We start from the raw sequence: 26,845 nt of genomic DNA on the forward strand, positions 1-26,845 counted from the left end.
TATTATTATTATTGAAGACGAGATTTCAATGATGAATCTGAAATAAGACGAAAAGCACATATGGCCAATGAGTGGGAGGGAGGTTAGCGAGAAGTATCGGGTATAAGAAGGAGGCGCCAGGTAAACGTTTGGGAACCACTGCTTTAAACATTATCACTTACACTTTATAAGCTCCCACTTGTGCTTCCTGCTTTGTCCTGCCCTTGTGCGGATTTGATGCAAAACTAGCTTGTACAGACCAGTCAGCACAGATTGACTTGTATTTTACGCACTTGATGATATAATTGCATCAAGAAACCATTATCAATAAAGATACAACAATACCATCTGTTACAAAATATCTCTGGTTTAAAGTTTAAGGCGATGTAAAGTTGGCCCTAGTATATTCATTCTAAAGAAAAACCGGGTTAACTTTACATTGTCTGGAACTATATCATGACTATATCGTTAACACGCGTTTTTGGCCCAGGAGATACAGATTCGATTCCCGACGTATTCTCATGTAGTTCGGATTCCACGTGAAGCAGTAGGTCCATGTCTCATTATAACCTTGGTGTTGAAAGGGATGCTAAACACCAACGAAATATAATACAATTCACATTGTATGTTCCAGTTGGTATCCTTATATGGTTCATAAAGAATGTTAGCTAATAATGGCCACCTAGTTCAGGTTGGTGGGTATTTCTCATGCAATTGAACCGATGATGGCTTATCAATAACGACCCTACAACGCTATTTGCCGCAAAATACTTCTAAACCAGACCTACTTTTGGATGCAAATAAAGACGAATTGGAGCGTGTAATGTAAAGTTAATCTTAGAAACGTTTTTGTACATGGTAAAGTAACAAAGCCAAGACGTTTTCAATTATACACATCAATTGAGTGGAACCCAAGTTCTGTACGCAAATTTGAAATCAAAAGAAGGTGTTTCATAACAAAGTGCAAGATTTCTGCAAAAGCCAGTGTATTCATTGTGAGCACCATCAGCTAATATTGTTTCTGTGATTTAATAAAAATGTTAAAATTGCAATTCATGTGAAGAGCGTGTTATAACACTTTTATTTGGACGAAGACTTACTTAAGGATAATTTATTTAAGGAGAAGTGAACATAAATCAAGAATTATAATGCAATGTATTTAACAGGTAATAATATTCATAATCTCCTCTCTCTGTTTTTAAATACTCACACACCAAAAACAGAGAAACGAAAGCAGCACGCATAGTAGCAAGTTGAACTTGAATCTTTGTGACGTCATCCTTATGTGGCCAATAAGAGTACTACTTCAGCCATGTATTGGACGAACCTCTTGGGATCGGCGAAAATGCACCAGGGGCGGCTTTAGCATTTTGATTTTGGGTAGGCCCGCTCCTTCGCTTATGAATACATGTGCACATTTGATTGATTAATGACAGTAGGAAATTACTTTTCTAGTAGTGGTTGATGCTGTTTGTTAAATAATTATCAACCATCAATATATCTAGGTAAATAGTGGAAAATATATTTACTCTTTTTTGTATCTTTTAGCGTCTATATATTTTTCAAAACTTTTGGATAGGCCCGTTCCTACCCGCTAAAGACACTACTTTTTTTTTTTTTTTTTAAATCTAATGTTTCTTTTATGATCGTAATATTTATAGGTATAATACAAGGTTTGGCTAACCTATTTTACGCGTAGAGTAGCTCAGTTGCAGATTTGAAATAATACATCTACGTAGAAATATACTACTTGAATTAGCATCTATGTTGAATGATATAAAAATATCAAACCTGTTAACCATCTGCTAGTTACTTCAATTACTGTTAACAGTAATTGGGGTTTGTTATGTTGCACTTCACGCAATGAAAGCTTTACTTTCACTCTTTAATCATAAAATGACTTACTAGTGGAGAAAAAAAGAAAAAAAGAAAGAAAAAGCGCTTTTATGAGTTATTAGCATCATGTAATGTGCTGATATCATGGCATTCTGTCTTTATGTTACGTTCGTTACGTAATTGGTATTATAGCCGATGCATGCATTAGTAAAATCTGTTCGAAAATATCGTTTTTTTTCCCCCTAAGCAGTAATTAGTGTTAGGGCATTCAGCTTATTTCATTGTTTAAACAGAAGTGGAATTTTAATTTGTTTCGTAGATATCTCTGTTCGATTTACTATCCAATCAATATATTTGCGTTTCTTTAAAAATTATTATTATTATGGACCTCAGTGTATCAGTCAACTCCTTTGTATGTTTATACTGTCTCTCCGTTCGTTCAACAGACGAAATTTCAATAAGTACTCTACTTGATGGATGACCACTAATTTTGACCAGGATGTTCAGGGTCAGAAGTTAGGAATAATGCTTGTTGATGGCAGTGGCGGATCTACCCTGGGACCTAGCCCCCTCCCCCCGACAGTTTTTTGAGCGACAAAAGTAATTGAAGCTATTATTTATACATTTTTGAAAGTTTGTAGTAAGCGTTGGCTTTTAATGTTTATTGATTTTTTTTTTAAACACTAGATATGGTTTCATCTGCAATTTTCAACGAATTTAACAAGTTCGTTGCTGAATTTTGTCTGTCTGTCTGTCTGTCTGTGTGTGTATGTTATTCGCGATTTTTTTCAATTTTGAGCCCTCCATTCGACAGAGCATCAAAATCTTTTTTTTAAAAAAGTGATGGAATTTTTCGCGTCACTCTTACCATTCGCAAGATATTGGCAAAAAAAAGTTTCGATTTCCGGAGATTTAATGAGCCATATCTCGGGAACCATAAGTCATATGGAGATAATATTGGTATTGATCAATACCTAATATATTGGTGAATATTTTGGTTGCAAATAGTAATGGTGGCCACTGTCCAACTGGCTACTGTTCCCCAGATATTAAAAAAAAAAAAAAAAAAAAAAAAAACCCGGATTTCGGAAGATTTAAGGAGCCATATCTTGGGAACCGTAAGTCATAGAGAGATGATATTTTGCGAACTTTTCAATTTTAAGCCCTCCATTTTCAGCATTTGTCTTCGTAAAAGAACATATCATAGAATGTTTTAACAGAACTCTTTAACAAACATATGGAAAACATTTAGTACTCAAGGAAATTATAAATGGATAGGTATATTAGAATAATTGTTTAATGAATATAATAATAAGTACATAGAACAATTGGTATAAAGCCTGTAGAAGTTGATAAGAAAAATTAATTCCTGTTTGATAAGAAAAAATAATCCCTGTTAAGTTCGTTCTGGCAATGCTCTTGGAGCATTCTTAATTTTTTTTTTATGCAATGTGTAAAATAATACTTGAGATCCACAATATCAGCGTCCAACCTAGCCATAATATCAATCGAAAGAGACTTAAGTTGAGAAACTTCTTCAAGACCCATGAAAAATTGTCAACTCATGCTGTACCTATGATAGTCTGTTTTCTGGCTGGTCCCCCAAGTTTTTACCTTCTAGATCCGCCACTGGTTGATGGAGGCGATGCTGAAACCGGAAGTGGTAAAAATAAACTGTTTCTAGTTTTAATAGTGTTGGAGAGCTGTAGTCGGAGCAGGAATAAGGCAAATAGAATGATATTCAAATGTACAAATTAGGGATGGTACCGAGACCGAGACTGATTTTTATATACCGAGACGAGACCGACACAGACCTCTATAAATCGAGGCGAGACTCCCGAATTATGTGAGACATCAGACTTTAAACCTACCTTGTTTGGTGATCCAACTCGAGACCACACATAGCAAAGACGAATATCGTAGCTCTCACCACAAGGTTCAAGAAGTTCGTGTTATAAAGTGTCAATCAAACATGGAGGTGTGAAACGGTAATAAAGCATTTGATCAATTTGAAACAAAAAATATTGTAGTAATAATTTACCCTATTTGTTAAGATAATGGACGTTGTATTCTGTTTTTTAAAATGACAGTCAAAGCAGGATGTATTGGATAATAAATGAGAAATTGTAAAATTTCAATTTCGGTACGATTAAATGCATTCGCTGCTGTGTGTTGTGTTATCCGTTAGGAAATTTTGAACAATTTTGATTCAAAGGAAGGAAATAAACTATAGTATAGTACTGGAGCTAATAGACATTAATTGTATAGGCAGTACTGAAACTATATGAGAAAGTCTATTGCTGAAAGTGAAATATGGGTTCTATTAGGGTTTTATCTCAGGTATGATATACTCACTGAAGATTGAACCTGGAACACACGCATGGAAAGCATTAGTGCTAGCAAATTAGCTATGAAGAGGTACACCATATCATAATTCTAAGTGGGAAATGAAAGCAAAAAATACAGAGCGGAAATAACAGACTGTACGACAATAATCCTTTCACAATTGTAATTTCACACTATTTACTTCGAGATTTCCGAGACGAGACCGAGAGTATACAAAGTGTCGCCTCGTCTCGCCTCGATACCATCCCTACAGACCGAATAGTTGTATGTATTCTTCAGAAAACTGGAAATTTTCGACTCATCTCTCACTGTTCACTAAGAAACAGTTCTATCTTAGAGGAATGGCTTAATAGGTGTTTTATAGTTAACTTACCCGATGAGGTAAAAGGAATGAAAGAAAGAAAGACAGACAATTAATTGCCTTATTGTGGCTATACCAGGGCACTCTGCTCTAAATTAATTATTCACATGTGATTAATTTAGTCAATTACTACATGCTAATCAGTTACTCAAATCCTTAGTATGACGCTAATCATACGTCAAAACGACTTTGTTTAAAGCTCAAAATGTTTATTAAAATAAGAAATTGAAAACTATCCTTTAAAATATTTTTTTTTTTTTGCTACTAGATTCTAGTTAAATGTACCTTTTTCACTCCTATTCGCGTCACCCTTATAGGGGTACCGATCCCCGACTTGAGAAACCCTGTCCTAAAACGTATTACCTTGTGACTCCAAACATATATTTATATCATATAATACTTATTTTTAAGAGTGTCGATTTTGTCTTATTTATTTCTACAGGTTTTATGTATTTTTTTTTTCTTACTTGCAGGTATGTTCACCGCTGCTTTGGACGCATTGTGACCTTGGGTTTAGGGGGCTTAGCCTAACAAAAAGAACGGTATGTAAATTAAGTTTTATCATGAAATAATGTTTAGTCAGTGTACTAGTAATAACTGATCTCCTTCTGATTTCTTTTTTACTAACCAATAGAATGTGGAAGATTCGCTATTCTTCATGCATCTTCGAAACGCTGCCCTGTCAGTTTTAAAAATTTAGAAGATTGAGACATTTTTGTATGTTTTTAATTCATAATTCTCTCTATGTTTTAAGAATATGTTACATCGCCACGTCAGTGAGAAGAACAGTGACACTTCTGATGCCGTTTAAATCCAAATTCAGCCCCGCAGCTTGGGGGAGGGGATATATATATATATATATATATATATATATATATATATATATATATATATATATATATATATATTTGGTCTAGGAATTAATTCGTGCGGTTGGTACGCACACATTCAAGCTGTAGTACAAACACAAAATACATAAATACCTTAAGAAAAATATTGTCCATCGCTAGCCACCACTTTCGCCCATCTGTCAGGCAATGTACGGATTCCGTGGCGAAAGAAGTCCTCATCCTTGGAAGCGATCCAGTCAGAGACCCATGTTTCGATATCTTCTGAAGAAGTAAACCGCTGTCCAATCAAATCGTTGTTCAAGCAATCGAACAAGTAGTAGTCCGAAGGAGCAACGTCTGGTGAATACGGCGGGTGGGGTAAAACTTCCCATCCGACATTTTCTAAATAGGTTTTGACCGGTTTTGCGACATGTGGGCGAGCGTTATCATGTTGAACAATAAGTTTATCATGTCTGTTCTCCCATTCTGGTCGTGTTCTGGCCAGAGCTTGCTTCAAACGCATTAATTGTCGTCGATAACGTTCTCCATTCATAGTTTCACCCGGTTGCAGCAGCTCATAGTACACCACACCTTTCATATCCCACCATATGCACAGCATAACCTTTGCACAGTGAATATCTCGTTTTGGTTGTGATGGACCTGGTTCACCTGGTTTCACCCAGGCCTTTTTTCGTTTAGGGTTCTCGTAATGGATCCACTTCTCATCACCCGTAATAATTCGATGCAGAAACCCCTTTCTGCTCTGTCGTTGAAGCAGCAATTCGCAAATGGTTTTTCGTCTTTCAACGTCTCTGTCTTTCAATTCATGTGGAACCCAATGTGACATCTTTTGAATCATTCCCATGGCTTTCAAGCGTTTGGAGACTGTTGTTTGATCAACACCTAGTGCTGCTGCAAGTTGTTCCTGCGTTTGACACGAATCCTGCTCGAGCAATGCTGTCAATTCTTCGTCTTGAAATTTTTTTGGCTGTCCAGCTCGCTCTTGGTCTGCCAAGCCGAAATCACCACTTCTAAACCGTGCAAACCACTTCTGACACATTCGCTCAGCTAGAGCATGGTCACCATACACTTCCACCAAAATACGATGACTTTCAGTCGCACTTTTCTGCATGTTAAAGTAATGCAGCAGGACATCCCGCAAAAACACTTTATCAGGCACAAATTGCGCGATGTTCACTTAACTACAAACTGGTGTTGTTGACGCTTTAATCCACTGCCCTATACTACGAACGATACGCGATGACAGGGGTTTGCAACACATGTGTGGATACACGGAACTGTGGGACGCTCCGTTCGTTGTGCCATCTCTTGTCCACCCGCACGAATTAGTTCCTAGACCAAATATATATATATATACAAATGATCGAAAATGACAATATCAGTGTCGAATACATTCTTTTCCGCGTCGCTGAGATGAACGTAGCACTTTCGATGCCGTGCCCCGCAACATAGGGGAGGGAAGATATATATAAAAATAATCGAAAATGGTCGATATTAGTGCCAAACCCACAGTTTTCGGGGTCGCTGAGGTAAACGGTGACACTTTCGATGCCATTTAAATCCAACTTCAGCCCCGCAACTTGGGGGAGGGGGAGATATACAGGGTGGCCCAAAAATAGGTATATAGTACCGTACTGATCGGCTCATTGCATTTTATAGCATTTCCTATTGTTATTCATCAGGTAGACAGTTTCTTTATTATTTGCTCTTAATTTCCTTTTATCTATACCTTAAGCTCGGAACAGCCGAAACAAATAAAACCACAAACTAGAATGTTATAAATGTTATACTAGATCAGTGCAGGGGTGTATACCTACTTTTGGGCCACCCTGTATATAAAAACGATCGAAAGTGATCGCTATCAAAGAGTGCTTCACTAATAGTAAAAAGTGACTTTACTAACGGAACATATTACTAATTTTTCTTATTTTAAGCGGGTAATTGACGTTAGTTCCTTGTAAAATGTCTTGTATGTGGTTGCCTTTTCTCATTAAACATTTGCGACATTGGGAATTTCTCTTTTAAAGTAAAAATCGAGGAATATACTATGAAAGAAACGTGTTAATAGCAGTAATTCCAACTTTCCTTCCTGAAAAACCACTCTCAGTATTGGTGGATTGTTTTAATGTTTGTTTTTCTTTTATACAAATGTCGGAAATTCCGTTAGCTATAACAGCAGTGGCCATTAAATTGCACTCGTGGTAACAGTAGGTCATCGTGAGGGTTTCCACTCCCTGAAGTATCCAACGCGGTTGCCAGTTAATTGTCGCTATGAGAGCTCTCTAAAACAAGAGTTCCGAGATACTTTGCAGCAAGAGGCAGATCGGATGAACCAAAGATTTCACAAGTCACTGTTTATATATGCAGATGTTAACTAGTATATGGTATGCGTTTGCATGTACACTTCATTGTTTGCGTTTACTTAATTTCAGAAATAGTTAAGTGCATAGAGGTGCAGCAAGATGGATTGAAAACAAGAAAAAAAAAAGTATTTTGGTTAATAGATTTTGTTTTAAATACAGTAAAACCTGTTAAATTTGCCACCTGATTATGTTGGTCTCTATCATATCGAACCGGCATTTTCTCTTAAGATATGTGTTACTTTTTACTCTATAAGTTGGCCACTTGCTTGTGTTGACTTCTTTTCTATCGAACCTGCATATTCCCCCATAAGATATGTATTATTTTGTACTCTATAAGTTGGCCACCTGTCTGTCTTGGAACTTGGCCGTTTGAAGCAACGGTGTTCCTATGCTGCTGATGTTTAAATTCATTTGGACACTGGCCAGCGTACATGCTCTTTCTTAAAAATCTTTCAGAACATATTTTTCTGATATGTGTTCCAGGAGATCAGTAAGCTGAAGAGAATTTTTTTTTTATAAAAAAGTTGTCAATTGAAGGTAACGAGTCCAAAACTACAGCAAGTGGTGACATTGCTTTATTGCTTTTATGGTTATTGATGGCAAATGTATCAATATGTTAGCGCCGTTAAGGCATTCTCTTCATACTCTATGTTACAAGACCATTTCGTTGTTCAGTCCAGACGTATTTAGAATGTTCTTGGGTTTTTGACACGAGTTATTTACATAAAATAAGAAGTCTATTGAGCAAAATGTCTGTATGGCACCATATAAGCTACCTTGCAAGTTGGCCCTGCATAAGTTTAAAAAGATTTCCTGTGTAGCTAAAAGTGAACAGTTTAATACCTTCATTATATAGAACAGTTGCTGATCGCATAACACTTTCCTTTACTCTTAATTAGTGCTGTCGAAATCGGTTTTTGAAAAAACCGAAAACCGGTTTTTGAAAAAAGTGAAATTTCATAAAACCGAAATGTCGGTTTTGAAAACCGCTTTTGCGGTTTCGGTTTTGAAAATCGCTTTTGCGGTTTCGGTTTTGAAAACCGCAAATGTCAAAAATTCTACAGCACTAATATCAAGTAACGACGAGAAAACAGCAAAGAATCTTTCCCCACACCGTCTCTCAGTTGCCAGATGGAGGGAAATTTCCCTCGGCGGCTTAGGGAAAAATGATCAAAATTTGCAGAAGGAAAAGAAGGTATTTTTTCTTAAAATGTCCTAAAGTGTAGGGAAATTCTATACTTTTACAATTGGCAGAATAAAAAAAAAAAATAAGTTGCAATTTCTCAAAGAGGCACGGCTATCGTTATTGGGAAGTAAAAAGATACAGAATAAAATATGATCGGTGTTTCCGTCTAGTATAAACTATTGCAGGTGTCTGGGACTTGCGATAAGAAGCCAGTCGACACATGCAAAACCACAACATTCACATTTATCGGAGTGGCAATAAATCAACAATAAAATTGTGTATTGCGATAGAGATTTTCTTTCTTTCTTTTCTCTTTCTTTATATTAAGAAAGGGAGGTGGTGCCTTTTTGTTAACCAAAGAAAGAGTGGTAGTACTATTTTTAAAAATATGGGGAAAGAGTAATAATAATATGAAAGATGTCAGTCTAAGTGGATGATATTTCAAATTGAATTTCATGAGTTGCATGTGTAGTGATCTTAAATAGGGATATACCTTATTTCTATTGAGTGTTGGCTTATTACCCTATTTTAGCGGGTACCACCCGATTTTCAGGTTATATATTCGTCCCCCGCTTAAACATATCTTAATCACGAAAAACCACCCGCTTTTTGGGATTGGAGAAAAATCTAAGAGGACTTAGTTGATAAAGTGTTGGTATGGTATATTCAACGTAAACCGCTACACCTTTGACAATCTCAATCGCGATTGAGTTAAATTTGGACTCGCGCTCAGGCTCAAGCTCTGGGCTATCTGAGCAGTGCGCGTGTGCAGAATTATTTGCTAATAAGAGATCTGCTCTAATGCACAATGGTTTTCTTTGTATAGTTCATGTGTTTTCTATGTAATGTATTGGAGGTTCTATACGAATGAGTATTCGTTTGTAGATGTTGTAACAAACATACTTGAATTATTCATACATTCACAAGCTACAAGAATGCCGAACGACAATTTCAAGTGTAACTTTAAGGACTCTTATAGAAGCGAATTTACGTTTCTTAGCCAGGGCAGAACTCAGTTTGAAGCAAAATGTACACTCTGGAAAAATGTTTCGTTTGAAAAGGGAATTCAGGGAAGCAAATTGGACCTCCCCTGATTTTTATATATTTTGTAAACTAGATCACGAGAAACACGAATCTGAAGGCGTTTTGACATTCCGACCTCCGGAACTCGAGATATTAAAACTTAAAGTTTAATATAGACGTTATATGAAAAAAACACAATATTCTCTATACGAAACATATTATGTCCTGAGAGATATATAAAGGTAACCAAGAAAGTTCTGTCGCTTTTTGTGAAATTCTGTGTAAAATTGACCCTCATACCGTGAGTTTAACGCGAATGGAGATAAGGCGAAGGTCAGTTGTTGGTGTGGGTATATCCGACATTCTACCTGGTTGTGGAAGTTCAGTTACAACGTAAACGTATGTAAGGACGGAGTGAATATGGAACCTCCACAGAGCGTCATAGGGGCGTGTATGCTGTACGAGTTCCAACTTGGATCAAACGCCACTGTGGCGGGGCGGAAGATACCTCAGGACTTTGGTGAGGGTGTCGTGATTACGCAGACAGTGCAAGGGTGGTTTAGCAAGTTTAAGGACGGCGACGGAACACTCACGAAAGACGCACCACACGTGCCGGAAGACCAACACATGTACAAAATGAGGATCTTCAGGTAGCAATTGAGCCGAACAGACATGTGAGGAACTGGTGCTAACATTCAATGTTAGTCGAGAAACCATTCGCCAGCACCTCCATCAATTTGGGAAGCACTACAAGTTGGGTCTATGTGTCCCAGATGATTTGTTTCCCGTTCCAGAAAGTCCTCCTGTGTGTTTGATGGACTGCTCACGACATCGTGCATCGGGAACTGCTACCGGGCGGTCAGAGAAGAACATCAATGCAACTGTCTACTGTCAGCAGTTGAGCCGTGTTCAAGAAAAACTCAAAACCCTGGAGCCAACACTTCTCAATCGCTAAGGGGTTCCCCCATTACGGGACAACGCTATGCCCCACATAGCTAGAATGAGCCGGAACACCATCCTACACCTTGAATGGGAAACACTATTGCATCCGCCATACTGTCCGGACATTATACCGTCCGGTTATCACCTGTTCCTTTCCTTGGACACTCACTTTAGAGGACTCCAGTTCAACTCCGTAGTAGAGGTGCTAAATGCACTTGATACCTTCTTCGCTTCACGGCAAACCAAGTTCTACCGCGAAGGAATCCATGCCCATCCCGAACGTTGGCAGAAGGTCATTGATACTGATGGGTACTATTTTTGATCTTCCAGGTACGTCTTTGGTGACATATCTATGCTTTAAGTGATAGGTCAAAAAGCGACAGAACTTTCTTCGTTACTTTTATACATATTACATAAAACTACTGTATAAGTTCTAGTATCTCGAGATCGGGAAATCGGAATGTCAAAATTCGTTCAGATAATTGCTAATTTTGGTCCAGTTTACAAAATATATAAAAATCAAATAGTGTCCTTTTTGCTTCCTGGTTACTTTATGTTCGAATATCTCGAGTTCCGAAATTCGGAATGTCAAAATTCCTTCAGATTCGTGTTTCTCGTGGTTTAGTTTACAAAATATATAAAAATCAGTTGGGGTCTAGTTTGCTTCCGTTTTCACTTGATGTTCGAATATCTCGAGTTCCGAAATTCGAAATGTCAAAATTCCTTCAGATACGTGTTCCTTGTGGTCTACTTTACAAAATATATAAAAATCAGGTGGGTCCAGTTTGCTTCAATGGTCAATTTATGTTCGAATATCTCGAGTTCCGACATTCGAAATGTCAAAATTCCTTCAGATTCGTGTTCCTGGTGGTCTAATTTACAACATATATGAAAATCAGGTGGGGTTCACCGGGTTTGCTTCCCTGCAGCCGAAAGGTACATTGAAAGTGTCGTCAAAGAAATAACTAAAAAAAAAAAAAAAAAGCTAAGGATCGAACGTCATTATTTGTCACCCTAATTTAGCTGTGACTTGTACAACCATCGAATTATCCCTTTCGCACTGTGCTGCACATATTACCATAATAGTCTTGGAGCAAATAAAAAAAAAGTTAAAACACACATATAAATCAATACATTTGTCTCGATCGATAGATGCTTTCACAATTGTTAAAAGGTGTAATTAAAAACAGCAAACATTGTTTCTGCTTTGAAAAGGACAATCCCTTATAAAACCGCAAACACGGTTTCGGGCGGCTTTCGCTTTCGAAAAGAGCTTTTTCGGTTTTAGTTTGGAAAACCGCATTTGCGGTTTCGGTTTTGAAAACCGCATCTGCGGTTTCGGTTTTGAAAACCGCATTTGCGGTTTTCGGTTTTCAGAAAATCGGTTTTCTCAAAAACCGAAAACCGCAAATGTCACAAAAATTCAACAGCACTACTCTTAATATATAAACCGTATATAAATCGTATAAATTGCAACTGGCCTGAAAATATTTTTAAAGTATTAAGTTTGTTACTTACGGGAAAACAGCTAAAATTAAAACGAGCGTTGTATCTTTTTGGTTGTTTGTTCGATATTCTTCCTTGAAGAGATCAACAGTCATATTATAACTACTTCTAGTTAATTGAATGATAGGGAATGTTAATCCAATGACAATAATGACTCATGAGTCAGGTAACATATACGAATTAAGTGTCGTTTTGACGGTCATACTTATTTCTTATCATGAAGATTCACTTTTATTTTTTTAAAATGTTTTTTGGTAAAGTGCAGCGTATTTACCTCAGAATATGGCCGGCCATTCCGCGAAGAATATTTCTGGATTTTTTAAAAAAAGAAACATATTCTATATACTACTTGACTTTCAAAAGTTAAAAAAAAAAAAAAAAAACTTTCACACTTCCCATAAATAATTAGTTGGAACGTAAATAATTAGAGCTGGTTTTGTTTCTCTCTCCCTCTATCTCTTTTGTTGGTATATATATAATATAAACAATGTGAAGTACAGTAGCTAAAATATGGATAACTCCTCTTTTTTTCTTATGATTTATATGACGGTATAACAAGCTAGTTTCACCTTCCGGTAATAATTTTCCTTTGTGGAATTCTGGGAGGGGAAAGAACGTGTTAGTGGAGAGCTTGACCGGGAAGTGACACCTAGCTATGCTATTAACCAGCTAACAATGCATTTTACGTTATGAGTGGGGTCATGTAGAGTGTGAAGTCACACACACACACAATTATATAAATATAAGTCCAGTTCCATGAATATTTCTACGTGTGAGGTGTTTCTGGAAATACATAAGGAGAGTAATTTAATTTGCATACAAAAGAATACATGTTATTAAGAGTAACGTCCATTTTACATATTAAGTTGGTTATTTTCAGGAGGGTATCGAACCAATACAATGTGTCGAAATTCGTTAGTTGTGAAATTACATTTACTAAGAGTAGTTACCGAAGTAATGGTGAGATTTATGTGTAATCGTCAAAAGTGACCATTGAAAGATAGATTCGACTCTTGTGTAGACTGTATCGTTTTCGGCAGCACTTGTTTTGTAAATAAAAACTTTTTGTTTTTAAATATTTTTTGTGTAATGTTGTGTTTTTAGCTTTGTAAATACACGGAGCAAGCTTCCACTAAAAATTAAGCCTGCTGAGACTGTTAGTTTCGAAGATAAATTGACGTACCATTCCATCGCTCTTTGGTTGGATTTTAACAAGGTTTCCTCTCAGGTATCGGGTATTGGTGACACTATATATGCCCAAATTGTCTTTAAAAAAAAAAAAAAAACGAATGATTATCACCAATACTCTTATGTCGAAGTTAATGCAATTATGGTATTAATCCTCGGACTACCAATGGGAAGGGGGAATTCTTTGTGCCCAAAGTATTATTTTTTTTGAAATTACACTTCTATTTTTTTTTCTTTAAAATTGTTAGAAAATATGTTATTGCTCAACATACTTAGATAAAGCGAATACCGTACGGTGGTTCAAATTGGACGTTAATGTGTCTCATAAAATTTGCTATTTTAAGTTGGTGGGCACAAAATACCCCCCCCCCCCACCTCTTGTGGTATGAGATGTGACACATTTAGAAGTGTCACTCCTAGATAGCAACATAATAACGTTTTTTCCTCCTGGGTACTGTTCCCTTCAGTCTCTAGAATTTTGTGAGAGTTTTTAATTTTTATTTTGCGAGATATTCATGTGGTTCGGGTTCCACGTTAATCAGTAGGTCCTGTCTCATACAGCCTCGCTGCTGAAAGGGACGTTAAACTCAAAATCAACTAAACTCATTTGGCAAGCTATATTTAATCTCAACAAGTGGGCACAAAATGATTCCCCCCTTGGTAGACCGCGTTACAAAAAATACCAAGGTACTGCGTGAGAAGTGTTATGGTCTAGTTCCGAAGACTAACATTAGATCCTGATGAAATTTATTTGGGACCACCGGGAAAGTATACTCTTTCAAACAAAGAAAAAATCTTCAAAATTGATTCACGTATGTCAAAGTTATGCGTGAACTTCTTTTTTTTTAAGTCGTTTAAAAATAATGCTTTTCCGAAATTTCAGTATTGTAATTCGTAGTTATGCTTGATTCTATTTTTAACACCACTTGTTAACACCGTAATACAAAAAGTAGCCGAAAAGTACTTGAAATCGATTTAATACCAACATTGCTGAATGAAGATGTGAATTTATTTCTTTATTAGGTACGCACACCAAATAATATTTTTTCTTCTTAAATATTGTAGATAAGTATAATACCAGAGAGGTGCCTGTTCGTAGTACCATTGCGTGTCTCCAGGAAAGAATAAAAAGCACAAAGTGGGGTTAAATCTGTGCTCGGGAAATTTGAAAGGAAATAATGTACTAAGATTTTCTGTTTGTGTTTTTACAGAAAGGAATTTCTGAAGTAGTTCTTCGTAAAAAAAAGGAAATGAAATCTTTTGAGTTTTACGCCCCACAGTTATGCTGACTAGGCTAAAGGAGACGATGGTGATGGGAAATGAGTGAAATGGTGGAATGAATAAAATGGGAGGAAACGAAAGAACCCCGAAGAAACCCACGCACACGGTGTTTGTCCACCACAAAGCCCACTTTGCGCGAGCTGGGATCGAACCAGGGACCTCATGCACCAGAGGTGAACGTTCTACTACTGATTCTTCTTCCTAGTTTTACCAGTAAGAGGAATATGAATTGATGGTCAGCTATATGCAATAGCCGGCACTAGCCGACATTATACGGCCCGCTTGACGCGTTATTGAAAATGTATTTCTTACATAATCTCTTACACTGGCAAGGAACAGAGATGAACGTGTCATCCGGACATCCGAATGAAACCTAGCCCATTCGATAAACATAACAAAGATACATTCATACACACACACAGACACACACACACACACACACACACATATATATATATATATATATATATATATATATATATATATATATATATATATAATATCTCTCTCTCTCTCTCTCTCTCTCTCTCTCTCTAGGTGCTATGGACAGGGGCCCTTTAACTTGTTAGTATGAAGAAAATCGTAATCGTAAAATCCAATGTTATTATTAGAGACCGGATGTTTAGGCATTAAAAACATGGAAAATAGGCAGGCAAATAGGCGCTTAAAATTTAACAAATAGGCAGTAAAATAGGCACTAAAATAACTCGAAATAATGAAGATAAATACTCAATGCAATAAAAATAACTTCAAGTAACAGGTAATGTGTGAAGAATATAGAAACATACCTCTTTGTTAATATCTTCTTTTACTATATATATAGGAAAACGAAGCTTTACATGTATTCCATGTACATTTGGTAAATACATTTTATACAGCACTTTATCACTATACATAACAGGACAAATTTTATACACTTTATCAGTACACACAGCAATCCAAAGTTTTACAGCACTACATTAGTACACATAGCAGTCCAAAGTTTTACGGCATCTTATTATTACAAACAGCACTTACATTTGTCGGAAGAGGCAGAATCCTTTCTTGAATCAATAAAATATATTTTTCCCAATAATGTCTTATTTTGAAGAAAATGCATAGAAAAGGCAAAATTAGGCACTGAAGCAATAATTTAAGCAGGAAAGGGCGAAATAGGCAAAATAAGCAAAATAGAAAGGCTTAAGTTGAAACTATAACCCCCCATATAAACTTTAAAACGTTATTTTTAATCATATCTTTAATATTAAAGAATAGGCATGTTGCCTAACATCCGGTCTCTAGTTATTATTATTATTAAGTATTCTGCCTTTTGGCTGGTCCGTGGACTATTTTAGGTTTGGGCCTGAAAACGTTTCTTCCACGCTTCTCGATCTTCAGCTTCCTGTTTTAATTTCCATGATATATTATTGTATCCTTCAAATCATCGATCAGTTGTTTTCTTTTTCCCATTCCCCTCTTTCCTTCCATCTTTCCTTGTATGGCGGTATGAAGACAATTTCTTCGCAAGGTGTGTCCAGTGCAATTGACCTACGAAGGATAATGGCTAAAAGCGTCCTTTTCATCTGTTTTAAAACACTTTCGTTTGTTACTCTCTCTGTCCATTTTATCTTGATCTATTTTCCTCTAACGCCACATTTCAAAGCTATCTAAATATCTCTTCTCTAAATTTCGTAATGTCCAAGTCTCTGAACCATACAGTCCGATGCTCTTTATATATAACACTTGACCAACTTCGTCCTTAGTTCAATATTAAGCCTGCTAGTTAAGAGTCTTCATCCTGGCGAAATTAAAATACCGCTAATTTTACAGTAATTATGTGATATCTTCAAATAGATAAAAATATAATCGAAATTGGGAACAAGAGCGCCCTAGACAATATTATTTTACATGAAGAAACCGTTATCACGTCTTACTTATCTGCTTTCAATTTCGAGCCATTTTGAAAATCGGCATTTATTTTCGCGTTTCTAAACAACTGAAAACGGAAAGCCGCTAGGTGACTTGTAATAACGGTACCTCACGCAAAATAATATTGTCTAGGGCCCTCTTGTTCCATATTTGAATTATCTTTTATCAATTTGAAGATATCACATAATTACTGTAAAATTAACGGTATTTTAATTTCGCCGGGATGAAGACTCTTAAGGGCGATCTTTTGCTGTTGAATGCTTCTTTGGTTATGGCAGTTCTTGAGCTGATTTATTAGTGTATACATATTATCCTTGTGACTGATACAAAAGAAAAAAATTCTCAGCATTTTCTTTCTTCATATTCAGGGATGTAATGGAAGGTACAGGAGGTATATAGTATATACCCACTTAGTATTTTTGTAGTCCAGTGTATACTAACTTTAAATCAGGGAGGTAGTGGGAGGTGTAAGGCTAGGCATACACTATATTTTTTTCGAAAATGGTCTAACATATACCTACCAAAAATTAATACATCACTGTTTATACTTTTATGTACGTGAAGTTCAGCATTGCGAACAAAAGTAACTGTTGGACAAACGAAGATGATTTGCGATTTATATACCGTGTTCGTCTTTAATAGATTGTAAATTTCACGTATAGAAATGCAGTAACGATGGTTATTGCGTTTTTTTCTTTTCTTCATGTATTGCAATAATTTCAAGTTCATTGGATTATCTCACAGGCGATGACCTTTGTGCACTTAAGTGCAAACTAATGCTTGTGATATAAATAACGATTATTGTCACTCTTTTACAATGTTGACCTATATAGTACAGAGAGTTTCGTTAAGTTTGCTTTCTAAAAGGAAGAAAAAAAAGTGTCTTGATATTATTTTTGTCTATTTATTTGAAGTTTTCTTATTATCCGTTCGGGAACCGGTCAAAACCCCCACAGCCAAAACACCCACACTCAAGAAATGTCAAAACGCCCACACAAACGGTCATAACCCCCACACAAATGGACAAATCTCCCAAACACACGAACGGTCATAACCCCCACAGCCAAAACCCCCACACTCAAGAAATGTCAAAACGCCCACACGATCGGTCATAACCCCCACACAAATGGACAAATCTCCCAAATACACGAACGGTCATAACCCCCACAGCCAAAACCCCCACACTGGTAATCGGTCATAACCCCCACACTGGTAATCGGTCATAACCTCCAACGGTCATAACACCCACACAAATGGACAAAACAGTCACACATAGCAACGGTCACAATCCCCACATAAATGGACAAACCCTCACACAAATGGACAAAACTCCCACATGCAGAAATTGTCACAACTGCCACACAAATGGACAAAACCCCTACACAATCGGACAAATCTCCCACACTCTGAAATGATCCTGGTTGTATGTTGCCCTTGTACTTTTTAACATTTTTATTCCACTTAAACTGATGTTGTAACTATTCTTCTTGCACTGTTTTGTAATGACAGAAACACTAAAGTGGGCGTCGTAAAGAGCCGCAACAAAGACGTGCAATCACGATCATTTCAGAGTGTGGGTGATTTGTCCGATTGTATGGGGTTTTTGTCCATTTGTGTGGCAGTTGTGACAATTCCTGCATGTGGGAGATTTGTCCATTTGTGTGGGGGTTTTGTCCATTTATGTGGGGATTGTGACCGTTGCTATGTGTGGGAGTTTTGACCGATTTTGTGGGCGTTTTGACATTTCTTGAGTGTGGGGGTTTTGGCTGTGGGGGTTTTGACCGTTCGTGCGTTTGGGGGATTTGTCCATTTGTGTGGGAGTTATGACTGATCGTGTGGGCGTTTTGACATTTCTTGAGTGTGGGGGTTTTGGCTGTGGGGGTTTTGACCTAGACCCATCCGTTCTCAGAAAACGTGGGCCTACAATTGCAGGTGGTCCTAGAAGTTTGGAAAGATGGTTTATCAAAACTTCGTGTGGTTCCGAGTCCATGTGGAATTTAGAATTGTTTATATATATATATATATATATATATATATATATATATATATATATATATATATATATATATATATATATATATATATATATATATAACTTCAGATTTAGGACGAGCGTGCTTCCGAATCCATCTGCAATGTAGAATTCATAAGAAAATGAACATGATGGATATCGGAAAGTTTGAGAATAAGCTTAATATGAAATCCACAGATTGACAGAAGAACTACAGAGATTGAAACCCAACATCTCCCACCATGCCGGTGTGGTCATAATAAATCAGCATCTCCACCGTGCCAGTGTGGTCATAATAAATCAGCATCTCCACCGTGCCAGGGTGGTCATAATAAGTTTTAATAATTTAGATATTACATTTTAACTTATTATTTAATTATTGTAAAATTTTAAACAAAGGGATGTAAGTGGGGGATGAAAACTGATGAATCACACGGTCTTAGAAACTATTATGATGTTTACAAATAAATAAAGTTTAATTGGTTTAAATTGATAAACTTAAGACTTGCGTAGGTGGAAGGTAAAAGAGGGTGAAAAGGAGAGATTAAGAGCCTGACTTACTAAAAATAAAACACACAATTTACCATTTATCTTTTGCTTGTTTATTCATAAGTGAAAGGAGGTAATGAAATGCAACTTACCACAATCATACTGTAGATAATGTTATTCTACAACAGAAAATATGAATTGAAGGATTTTCAGTGTTGCCATCCACAGATATTACAGTGTTACCAGAAAAAACCCCATCTCTAAAATCTAAGTTAAGACAGCGATAAAATCTAAGTTAAGTTAAAACGATCTCAACTGAATTTACTTATTTATTTATTGAGCAAATTCCTAGATACAGCATAACTTTGCCATTTTATACAGGGAAAGTTAACAAAAGGAAAAAAATAATAATAACAACATAGAACAGTGTCAGAAAGAGTGTAAAAGTAATATTATTCCGCCAAAACTCGTTTAATTACTCTATCAAACACCGGGTAACTCGAAAAAATGTCCACATCATTTGTTACTTGATTATAACAGTTTGGTATTCTGTAAAAATGAGACCTCTGTATAATTGCCAACCTAGGACGGTCAAGATGGAATAGGTGGATATTTCGGGTGATGCGGGAAAGAACACGTAAGGATAGTTCCTGAAGTAATATTTCCGATCTTAAGTCTCCATTCACTATTTTATGAAGATATTTAAGGTTAGAAATAATTCTACGTACTTCCGGAGTCTGGATATTCAGATGTCGCAAGAGTTCCTTCTTAGATAATATTCAAAGTGCAGGAACACGGAAACTAACTGTAGCGATAAAGAAATTAAGAATACAACCAAGTCTGGAGAGATGTGTAGGTGCTGCCATGGCTCATTGGGAGAACATTATTATTTAATTTTAATAACTGTATTTTAAAATTATTTTGTTTATTACAAACTAAATACAACCATTATTTAAAAAGTAGTTCACAGGAAACCAAAACAACATGATACGTTGCCAAATGCAGTCGAGTTCGTTCCTCTAGTCACTGCCTTGACTTAGATTTTAGGGGTGTTTTTTGGCAACACTGTAGTTTCTGGGGATGGCAACACTGAACATTCTTCAGGTTCATATATTTGTTGTAGAATAACATTATCTATGATTGTGGTAAGTTGCATTTCATTATCTCCTTTCATTTATGAAAAAAATGGTAAATTGTGTATTACTTTTAGTAAGGCAGGCTCTTAATTATAAAAATAGGAATGAGCATTAGCTTTAAATATCCCTGGTGTCTCTAGATGTCGTTGTTTAGGATAATGGATAAACTGCTTTTTTTAATTTTTGGTTGGAAATTGAATAATTTAAGTGGAGTTGACGTTTGGACTGAAGTTTTGATGACTTTACTAGGGGGCGATGAATGAAACTTTAAGGTGGGTTGTTTTTAAAGACTGGATGATGGTTTGGATAATTTTTGTGATTTTTTTTTTTTTTTTTTTTGCGGCGTTGAACTTTGTTGTTTGTGATTTGTGTGTGTGTTTGGAGTAGAGTTGTTTTTAATTGTTTTTATGTATTTTTGAGAACTTCATTACGATTGTTGTTCGAAACTTTTTTTTATTAATTTTTTTGAAAGGGGTCATTGATGCTAGCGTTTATTTAACTAAGAAGCTTTTGTGATGCAACAAGGAATAGGCTGTGGAAGAAAGGAACACTAGTTTTAGTTTTGTTGGCTAATTGAGAATGACAAAGTGAATATGAATGCTGCAATAGCAATAAAAATGCCTCAGCTCCAACCTGTAACTTTTAATTTCAAACCATTGATTTACGGTTATTTGTGATTTCACGTTTAACAAAGACAAATATTTTAAAGTATGTGTACTTTAAAAAATATATATTTAAATAGATCTTTTTTTATAAAGTTTATTTCTTTTTATATTATTGTTCAAAGCCTTTGTATTTTAATAAGCCTTTTCCAAAATCAATGCAAATGAATTGAACTGCCATCTTTGGATTTCTTGTAAACTATATGTTTGTGGACGTTTATATGTTTGTGGGCAATCCTTTCGACAGTGAGATCTCGGAAACTACAGGCTCTAGAAAGATGACGTTTTCACTGATCGATTGCAAATTTTGCGTAGATTGTCCAGTTCTAATTGATTTTTTTAAAAAACATGGCCGTTGTTTCTTTATTACATTTTTACGGGTACACTGGAAGTGTTGAAATTTAAAAAAAATCATATCCTACTCAATATACATTCCAATTCAACACAGTTGTATACATGGGTTGCATACCTCTCAGGCGTTTGTTTCATGACCAAATTATAATGAAAAACGAAGGATAACAATTTCTCCAGTATAAATTGAATCTTTATTGATTGAAGTGTTTTGCCCAATGAACACCATATATCATTGACATTATAATTAATTGTGTGCGTAATGTATTTGTTTACTACATACTGCATGCAAGAACAAAGAAAACACTGATCATACATGAATTAAAAACTCCTACCGGAAGTAGGCTCAAATCGTGCAAACGGTGCGAGATATTGAAAAAGTAATCGAAAAAATCTCCCCTTTACGGTATCTCTTGCCGATTTTTTAAAATTAAAACGTCTTCCACTTGTGTCTGTAAAGGGACACGTACAGATGTGAGGAATAGCAAGGAGATTCATGTTCATATGTGAATGATGCTCTGTGTAGAGAGCGCAGATTCCGCTATCTATCTATTAAAATGCTACAATAGCAATTAAAAGCGCCTGAGCTCCAACCTATAACTTTAGCTTACAAATCTTGCATTTACGGTTATGTGTGATTTCACGTTTAACAGAGACAAACATTTTAAGTATTTGTAATTTAAATAGTCTAAATTAGTTAACTATATATTTTTCATAAAGTTTATGATATAAAATTATTGTTCAAAGCCTTTGTATTTTAATAAGCCTTCTCTAAAATCAATGCATGTGAATTTTGCTTCCATCTTTCGAGGTCTTTTAAATACGTTTATATTTTTGTGGCCAATCCTTTCGACAATGAGATCTCGGAAACTACATGCTCTAGAAAGATGATGTTTTCACTGATCGATTGGAAATTTTGCGTAGATTGGCCAGTTCTAATTGAATAGTTAAAAAACATGGCCATTATTTCTCTATTACATGTTTTAGGGTACACTGGAAGCGTTGAAATTAAAAATAAAAAGAAACTAAAGCATTATATCCTATGCGTTATAAATTGCAAGACCACATTGATATATATTGGGATTGTATATGTCTCAGGCGTTTGTTTCATGGCCAAATAATATTGAAAAAGGAAGGATAACTATTTCTCGAGTCTAAGATAAATCTTTATTTTTTGAGTGTTTTACCCAATGAACACCATATATAACTGACATTATAATTATTTGTGTATGTAATGTATTTTCTTATTACATACTGCATGCAAGAAGAAAGAAAACACTGGTCATACATGAATTAGAAACTCCAACCGCAAGTAGGCTCAAATCTTGCAAACAGTGCGAGATATTGAGAAAAAATAATCGAAAAAATCTCTCCTTTATGATACCCCTTGCCTTTTTTTATTTTTTTTAATCAAGACGTCTTTCACTTGTGTCTGTAAAGGGACATGCACATATGTTGTGAGGAATGAGAAGGAGATTTATGCTCATATGCGAATGATGTGCTGTGTAGAGAGGGCAGGTTCAGCTAGTAATCTATTAAAATGCTAAGTTTATATGTTTGTCCGCAATCCTTTCCACAATGAGATCTCGAAAACCACAAGTGTTAGAAACGTGCCGTTTTCACTGGTTGATTCCAAATTTTGTGTAGGGTGTCTAGTTCTTATTCAAATTTTCAAAAACCGTGTCTATTGTTCTATTCAACATTATACATGCCGTTTTGAGCCCATAAGATTAACATTGTTGCCGGCCGAAATTACGGTGTTAGGCAACCAGTAGAGAAGTTACATATGGCGGGTTTACGGACATTGCAGGCACTTTGCTTAAATCCGAATGGCAAAACCTATTGCATTGCAACTTCAGAGGCCTCAAGAGACGCAATGGGACTGCTCAAACGGCTATGGATTTATTAGAAAAAATATTCCCACATGATATCGTGTTACTTCTACAAATTTGCTACAAACTCAGTCAACATCTATACATAGCAATTCAGTTCCTTTGTGAGTCTCCTATCCTTTACTTGGGGCCGCGGTGGCTCAGTGGTAGAGCGTTCACCTCTGGTGCATGGGGTCCCGGGTTCAAACCCTGATCCCGTCAAGTAAACTTTGTGGTGGACAAACACCGTGTGCGTGGGTTTTCTTGGGGGTCTCCCGTTTCCTGCCACTTTCTTCATTCCACCATTTCATTCATTTCTCATAATCACCGTCTCCTTTAGCCTAACCGGCATAACCGTGGGACGTAAAACTCAAAGATTTAATTTCATTTAATTTTTTCCTATCCTTTTCTTGTGTGACTAAGGAGACATGCACAGTAGGAAGGAGATTCATGATCATAACAGAACGATGCGCTGAGTAGACAGCGCAGGTTCAGCTAGTGATTTTAAAAGAGTTTACTTGTTTTGCTTTTAGTTTTAATACAGTATAACAGCAGTAGCGTAGAGTGCTATGAGACACTGAGACACTGTCTACCCTTTCAAATTAAAAGAACATAGTTTTAGAATTTCTTAATTAATAAGAATCAATATACATTTCATGTTGTAGAAAAATATAGAAATAATAGGGTCCGTGATAGGTTGGTTAATAGCAATAGTGGTAGAATCTATTTTGTAAATAATTTCAATTTTCAAAACTGGGAAATTAAAGTTCTGTCTCCGTCAAACAGGCCACAGAGAGACATCAAGAAATCTGTCTCAACGCGGCTGAACAAATCAGCGGAGCTCCTACTTGAAAGTTGCGCGCGCATGTGGCTGTGTGGGGTTCTCGCTCGCTGAAAGAACCTGGCAATGAGACATGTTTCAGCTGCAGTGATATCACACTCAGCGCAATTGTACTATTATAAATCCAACACACTTTTTCCTCTTCTTTTTAGATATTCAATCATATTTCAGAGAAAATTTCAAGAAATAGAAGGAAAGAAAAAAACAAATTAATAACTACCGGAACAATTGCTGAAAGTTTTATGAATACCAGTAACTCATATTAATCTTCCATTATCTAGTTTCGGCTTCTGTTTAATCGCAATATCAGAGAGTGACAACACTGCCAAAGGCAAAAGCGAGCGCAAGATGTTTTATAGTCTGCTGTTCTGTTGTTGCTTTTAAAATCGTTAGCTAACTTTATGTGAATTTGGATATGTGTGTTAATTATGTATTATGTGAAAACTAAATGATTAGATATAGATTTATTGTACCAGTTGTTATTAAATGGCGTGCTAAGTTGTCGTATGAAAATTAGTATCAAGTTTAAAACATAGCCAATTTCTGAGCTTACTTTTTGAATCAGAGATCACGCTTTACAAAGGCTAAACAAATAAGATATTACAAAGGAAGTAAATTATTAATTCAATTTAACGTATCCAGTGTATATACTGAGATTCTTCAGAATGAATTAATATCGGTATGCTTGTTTGATTTAAACGTTGAGGGCTTTGTTGATCAAAATTAAGTCTCCATATGTTATATACAGTAGCGCAACCTCGTAAAAATCAGTTTATAACGAAATTTGGTTAGGAGTTTCATATTCCTTTCCATCACCGAAGCTGTATGAGACATAGCCCTACAACTTAATGTTGGTTCCGAACTCAAGAAGAAATAATAATAATATCTACCAGGCACGCACCCAATTTTTGTTGGGAGGGCGGAGTTGCCCCCAACTTTTTGACAAAAAATAAAATGCCACCTGTATGCTAACTCCACATTTGTGTAGAAAGTGTTCCACAGGTCCGACACTGACCAAAAGGTCTGCCCGAGCAGACAATTCCTAACTCCATTCATGGCGGAGGAGTGCAGGGTTTGGGGGATCCAAGCAGCGCCCCCTAACTTAGAGTTTTCTGGACGGCAAGCACTAATACGCGTATTTGGGTCCCCTAGAAAAGTTGTTTTTCTAATTCTTGGGACTCTTCTTTCCATTTTTCTCTTACTCTTTATGACCCCCCTGGAGCCTGTGGGTCCTCAAGTACGACAAGGTCTGCGGGGCCGTTAGTTACACCCCTGGGCTTGTTCCATACATGACAAATTAATTAAGGGGACAATATTGACAAATCTCAAAGCCATACGAATAAATATTATCTCTAGGGCCCCTAATATCAGACATTTTTTTACTAAAATGGGCCCACGACTCTTTTGTTTTATTTCCTTTTGTGTGCTGTTTTATTTATGTAATGTAGTGAATCTGTTTGATGCTTCATTTATAATTTCATGTTCGTATCGTATATGGAGTAAGAAAATTTTGTCTTAAAATGGGTACCCCTTGAACGGCGGGGAGTTTCTCTGGGGGGCAATTGCCCCCTGCCCCCCACAAGTTATGGCCCTGGATCCAAGTCACTACGTCTATGTAGTATTGAATGGATATTATTCTGCACTCGACAAGACAAGTAACTGTAAAGTACTTTCATCTATATTTTCAGAAAAAAATATGGAACTACATTGTTTTTATAAGAGAAATAGTACAGATGATACGTAAGATCAAATTTTCATTCTACATCAATAATTTCTCTACTACACAAGCGTAGTTTTATTAAGTGAGTAAAAGTATATTGACTTAAGAAGTTTTGGGGATGTCGGAACCCGGTTGACTCCCCCCCTCGTGGGTGCGCCTGTGCTGTCTCCCCTTAGCGAAAGTTAACGCTACGCTACTGTATAACAGTAACATACATGATTTTAGGTTATAGCACAATATTTACATTTTTTTTTTTTTTTTTTTGAAAACCAAACTCCTTAAAAATAGAAACTTATGTTATTTGTCTATTTGTTTGAAGTTTATTGTCCATTTTCAGAAAACGTGACCCCACAGACGTAGGCGGTCCTTGAAGTTTGGCAAGATGGTTTATAAAGATTCAGACTTAGTACAAGGTGATTTCAATTTCAAATGAAATTTGTCAAAGAAAATTAACATGATGTATGTAAGAAAACTAGAGGATAAGCTGTTTATAGGGTATACGTTAGGAAGAGAGAGGAATGGTGATTATAACGAAGCGATCTATATTAAATATTTGAGTGATAAAATAGTACAAGCTACTAGCTTTCGGTACTTGAAATAGTACAAGTAACTAGCTTTTCTTTTGAAAGTGCAGTTTGTTCCCATCCGAAGATGGGCGGGCCGCCAAAGGTAACACCTTCTCTGGGGCCATGAGCATCAATTTATTTGTAGGTCTATTTGGACATGGGTGTCAGGATTTTATTTATTGATTGCATTTTTATTTACACATACATAAGAAGGTTTTAGCATGACTTGTACTGTAAATGATGAAGTGCAGGTAAGAGAACTCAAGGACGTTAGGATGTTAGTTTCGACGAGGGTGTTATCTTCTGCTCTTGGAGTACTCAGAGCGGGTTTAGACACTTGAAGCCCTGTTTGTTAAACGACAAACTCGTGTATTGATGTAGTTACATGTAATGGATAAAGGGATGGCGACTAAATGCAACGATGGATG

General features: G+C 36.2%; 1 protein-coding gene across 7 annotated transcripts in view; it reads left to right on the plus strand.

The window, feature by feature from the left end:
* The window catches only part of Lar (tyrosine-protein phosphatase Lar), a 1,526,023-nt gene that overhangs the window by 78,086 nt on the left and 1,421,092 nt on the right, over window positions 1–26,845 (plus strand). For all 7 annotated transcript variants that reach the window (XM_081765888.1, XM_081765893.1, XM_081765890.1 and 4 more), the window contains exon 2: window positions 4,996–5,064. The gene's annotated coding sequence lies outside the window, so the exon portion shown is untranslated. The remainder of the gene's footprint in view (window positions 1–4,995; window positions 5,065–26,845) is intronic.

The sequence above is a fragment of the Thermobia domestica genome, chromosome 7 (genome assembly GCF_964235325.1).
Source record: "Thermobia domestica chromosome 7, izTheDome1.hap1.1, whole genome shotgun sequence".
In the NCBI taxonomy this organism is placed as follows: domain Eukaryota; kingdom Metazoa; phylum Arthropoda; class Insecta; order Zygentoma; family Lepismatidae; genus Thermobia; species Thermobia domestica.